Below are 6,000 nucleotides of genomic sequence, written 5' to 3' on the forward strand. Positions count from 1 at the left end.
GGTGGTACCGACAGTTTGTAGAAACTGGATGCTTGTGTAAAGGCAAGAGTCCTGGTCGACCTCGTATGACTGATGACAACATTGAAAGAGTTCGTGAGGCGTTTCAGCGAAGTCCCCGCAAGTCAGTGGCTAGAGGAAGCATGGAATTGGACATGCCAAACCGTACAAGATTGCGATTGGTGCAGGCCCTTAAACCATCAGACAAAGTGAAAAGGCGAGGCTTTTGCGAGGAGATGCGGTTTAAAATGGAGGAAGATGGGTTCGTCGAAAGACTGATCTTCTCCGATGAAGCCACATTCCACATCAGTGGCAAGGTGAACATACACGATGTCCGTATCTGGGGAACCGAGCACCAGCGTGACTCTCCAAAAGTCAACGTTTTCTGTGCGGTGGCCAGCAAAAAAGTGCACGGCTCATCTTTCTTCGCTGAAGCAACTTAGACAGCGACTCATTTCTGGACATGTTGGAAAGCTGGTTGTTACCCCAACTGAATACCAATTATGACGATTACATTCTACAACTGGACATTTTCATAGGAATGTACGAGTGCTTCTCAACCATGTCTTTCCACAGCGCTGGTGTGGGATGAGTTTGATTACCATGTGGATGTGTGTCGTGTGATCCAGGATGCACACATTGAAGGATTGTAATGAACGCATGAGAAACTTTGAGAGTTGCCGCCGCTGACGGTGTATGTTGTGCACATGTAAGTTGGTAAATAATTTTTTTATTAACGTTTGAAACCGCACCATTCTTTTGTGTATACACTGTACTGCCTCTCCAGCCAAGCGTCCCACATGGCGTGTATGAGGACTGCGTTACTTTTTTCATATGACATAATAGATTTTTGGCTACATGAGTGGATACACTTGAGTATGTGTGGAATACATTCTTGGATTAAATATTTTAGTTTAGTTATTTAGAGAAAGAAGCCAATTATATTATTAATATGTTATGAATACAAATACTCATTAGAGATGGGGTTTAGGTATTTTCAGAATTAGCTTCGAGGATGTAGTGAAAAGCGATCCTTACTCATATAACATTTGATGACAGACGGTTGTTCACTCAGGCCACAGAATAGTAGGAGTATAAAAGATTATCAGGCCGGCTTTAGATATCTCGGTTTCTCTACCTATATAATCTATCTATTCTATCTATCTGAATATCTCTATCTCTCTCTCTCTGTGTATCTGTTTCTCTGTCTCCTGTCTATGTGTCTGCCTATTTATCTATTTACCCATCTACATATCTATCCATCCGTTCATGTATTTACCAATCTATGTATACATACGAAGATTAACCCAAACACGCACCCACCCACATCATGCATGTTTTGTAGCTCGTATTTTGTTTGTTAAGACAAAAATTAGTCACACATCACACAGAATTTATAATATTTCAAATGGCAATTTATTGTGTCATACGCTACTGTATGATGATGTATTGTGTTCCTTGAGCTGGTGTGCTGTATGCAAGTGCGTTGTTTTGTGATATTTATACTTTATTCCGATGAATTCCATAAGACACGACAAGAGTACATTTACCTATGACGTACGAGATTGAGAAAAGACAGTACCACCGTGAAGACAAGGCAGAGGTACATTTAGCAATGACACGCGTGTTTCAGATACGTTACCAACAGTTTGAAGACACGGCAGGAGTTTTGTCTCTCAGTTTCCTACAGATCGGAAGATATATGAATTTGAAAAATTGACTTTCGAATACCCGCGAAAAAGTAAAAGTTCTCTATCCTGCAAACCCTTGGACGTACATTGTCGTGACTCTGACATGAAGTTGACATGTACGTGACCCCACAGTGACATGAGTTCTTTCTCTCAGATTCCTACACATCGCGAGATAAATGCCTTTGAAAAATTGACTTTAGAATAACCGTGAAAAATTAAAATGTCTCTATCCTTCAAACCCTTGGACATACATTGACGTGACTCTGACATGAAGTTGACATATAAGTGTCCTCATACTGATATGAGGTTTGTCTCACAGATTCCTACACATCGCGAGATATATGCCTTTGAAAAATTGACTTTCGAATAACTGTGAAAAATTAAAATGTCTCTATCCTTCAAACCCTTGGACATACATTGACGTGACTCTGACATGAAGTTGACATATACGTTCCCTCAAAGTGACATAAGTTTTGTCTCTAAGATTCCTACAGATCGGGAGATATTTGCCTTTTCAAAAATTGACTTTCGAATAATCTCTAAAAATTCAAATGTCTCTATCCTCCAAACCCTTGGACATACAATGACTTAAATCTGGCATGAAGTTGACATATACGTTCCCTCAAAGTGACATAAGTTTTGTCTCTCAGATTCCTACAGATCGGGAGATATTTGCCTTTTCAAAAATTGACTTTCGAATAATCTCGAAAAATTCAAATCTCCCTATCCTCCAAACCCTTGGACATACATTGACGTGACTCTGACAGGACGTTGACATATACGTTCCCTCAAAGTGACATAAGTTTTGTCTCTCAGATTCCTACAGATCGGGAGATATTTGCCTATTAATAATTGACTTTCGAATAATCTCTAAAAATTTAAATGTCTCTATCCTCCAAACCCTTGGACATACATTGACGTGACTATGACATGAAGTTGACATTTGCGTTCCCTCAAAGTGACATAAGGTTTGTCTCTCAGATGCCTACAGATCGGGAGATATTTGCCTTTTAGAAATTGACTTTCGAATAATCTCGAAAAATTCAAATATTTCTATCCTCCAAACCCTTGGACATACAGTGACGAGACTCTGACATGAAGTTGACATATAAGTTCTCTCAAGGTGGCATAAGGCTTGTCTCTCAGATTCCTACAGATCGGGAGATATTTGCCTTTTAAAAATTGACTTTCGAATAATCTCGAAAAATTAAAATGTCTCTATCCTCCAAACCCTTGGACATACATTGACGTGACTATGACATGACTCTGACATAAACGTTCCCTCAATGTGACATAAGTTTTGTCTCTCAGATGCCTACAGATCGGGAGATATTTGCCTTTTCAAAAATTGACTTTTTAATAATCTCTAAAAATTTAAATGTCTCTATTCTCCAAACCCTTGGACATACATTGACGTGACTCTGACATGAGGTTGACATATACGTTCCCTCAAAGTGACATAAGTTTTGTCTCTCAGATTCCTACAGATCGGGAGATATTTGCCTTTTAAAAATTGACTTTCGAATAATCTCTAAAATTTAAATGTCTCTATCTTCCAAACCTTTGGACATACATTGACGTGACTCTGACAGGAAGTTGACATATACCATCCCTCAAAGTGACATAAATTTTGTATCTCAGATTCCTACAGATCGGGAGATATTTGCCGTTTAAAAATTGACTTTCGAATAATCTCTAAAAATTTAAATGTTTCTACCCTCCAAACCCTTGGACATACATTGACGTAACTCTGACAGGAAGTTGACATATACGTTCCCTCAAAGTGACATAAGGTTTGTCTCTCGGATTCCTACAGATCGGGAGATATTTAAATCTTAAAAATTGACTTTCGAATAATCTCTAAAAATTTAAATGTCTCTATCCTCCAAACCCTTGGACATACATTGACGTGACTATGACAGGACGTTGACATATACGTTCCCTCAAAGTGACATAAGGTTTGTCTCTCAGATTCCTACAGATCGGGAGATATTTGCCTTTTAAAAATTGACTTTCGAATAATCTCTAAAAATTTAAATGTCCCTATCCTCCAAACCCTAGGACATGCATTGACGTGACTCTGACAGGAAGTTGACATATACGTTCCCTCAAAGTGGTATAAGTTTTGTCTCTCAGATTTGTACAGATCGGGAGATATTTGCCTTTTAAAAATTGACTTTCGAATAATCTCTAAAAATGTAAATGTCTCTATCCTCCAAACCCTTGGACATACATTGACGTGACTCTGACAGGAAGTTGACATATACGATCCCTCAAAGTGACATAAGTTTTGTCTCTCAGATTCCTACAGATCGGGAGATATTTGCCCTTTAAAAATTGACTTTCGAATAATCTCTAAAAAATAAAATGTCTGTATCCTCTAAACCCTAGGACATACATTGACGTGACACTGACAGGACGTTTACATATACGTTCCCTCAAAGTGACATAAGTTTTGTCTCTCAGATTCCTAAAGACCGGGAGATATTTGAATCTTAAAAATTGACTTTCGAATAATCTCTAAAAAGTTAAATGTCTCTATCCTCCAAACCCTTGGACATACATTGACGTCACTGCGACATGAAGTTGACATATACATTCCCTAGAAAGCGGCATAAGTTTTGTCTCTCAGATTCCTACAGATCGGGAGATATTTCCCTTTTAAAAATTGACTTTCGAATAATCTATAAAAATTTAAATGTCTCTATCCTCCAAACCCTTGGACATACATTAACGTGACTCTGACAGGAATTTGACATATACTTTCCCTCAAGGTTATATAAGTTTTGTCTCTCAGATTTGTACAGATCGGGAGATATTTGCCTTTTAAAAATAGACTTTCGAATAATCTCTAATAATTTAAATGTCTCTATCCTCCAAACCCTTGGACATACATTGACGTGACTCTGACAGGAAGTTGACATATACGATCCCTCAAAGTGACATAAGGGTTGTATCTCAGATTCCTACAGATCGGGAGATATTTGCCCTTTAAAATTGACTTTCGAATAATCTCTAAAAATTTAAATGTCTCTATCCTCCAAACCCTTGGACATACGTTGACGTGACTTGACAGGAAGTTACCATATACGTTCCCTCAAAGTGACATAAGTTTTGTCTCTCAGATTCCTACAGATCGGGAGATATTTGCCTATTAATAATTGACTTTCGAATAATCTCGAAAAATTCAAATGTCTCTATCCTCCAAACGTTTGGACATACATTGACGAGACTCTGATTTGAAGTTGACATATACGTTCCCTCAAAGTGACATAAGGTTTGTCTCACAGATTCTTACAGATCGGGAGATAATTGCCTTTTAAAAATTGACTTTCGAATAATCTCGTAAAATTAAAATGTCTCTATCCTCCAAACCCTTGGACATACGTTGACGTGACTCTGACAGGAAGTTGACATATACGTTCCCTAAAAGTGACATAAGGTTTGTCTCTCAGATTCCTACAGATCGGGAGATATTTGCATTTTAAAAATTGACTTTCGAATAATCTCGAAAAATTTAAATGTCTCTATCCTCCAAACCCTTGGACATACAATGACGTGACTCTGACATGAAGTTGACATTTGCGTTCCCTCAAAGTGACATAAGGGTTGTCTCTCAGATTCTACAGATCGGGAGATATTTGCCTTTTAAATATTGACTTTGGAATAATCTTTAAAAATTTAAATGTCTCTATCCTCCACCCCTAAGACATACATTGACGTGACTCTTACAGGAAGTTGACATATACGATCCCTCAAAGTGACATAAGTTTTGTCTCTCAGATTCCTACAGATCGGGAGATATTTGCCCTTTAAAATTGACTTTCGAATAATCTCTAAAAAATAAAATGTCTGTATCCTCTAAACCCTAGGACATACATTGACGTGACACTGACAGGACGTTTACATATACGTTCCCTCAAAGTGACATAAGTTTTGTCTCTCAGATTCCTAAAGACCGGGAGATATTTGAATCTTAAAAATTGACTTTCGAATAATCTCTAAAAAGTTAAATGTCTCTATCCTCCAAACCCTTGGACATACATTGACGTCACTGCGACATGAAGTTGACATATACATTCCCTAGAAAGCGGCATAAGTTTTGTCTCTCAGATTCCTACAGATCGGGAGATATTTCCCTTTTAAAAATTGACTTTCGAATAATCTATAAAAATTTAAATGTCTCTATTCTCCAAACCCTTGGACATACATTGACGTGACTCTGACAGGAATTTGACATATACGTTCCCTCAAAGTTATATAAGTTTTGTCTCTCAGATTTGTACAGATCGGGAGATATTTGCATTTTAAA

This window comes from Zootermopsis nevadensis, unplaced genomic scaffold (assembly GCF_977971745.1).
Source record: "Zootermopsis nevadensis isolate Lab colony 2312 unplaced genomic scaffold, Znev_1.0 Znev_ptg000065l, whole genome shotgun sequence".
NCBI lineage: Eukaryota > Metazoa > Arthropoda > Insecta > Blattodea > Termopsidae > Zootermopsis > Zootermopsis nevadensis.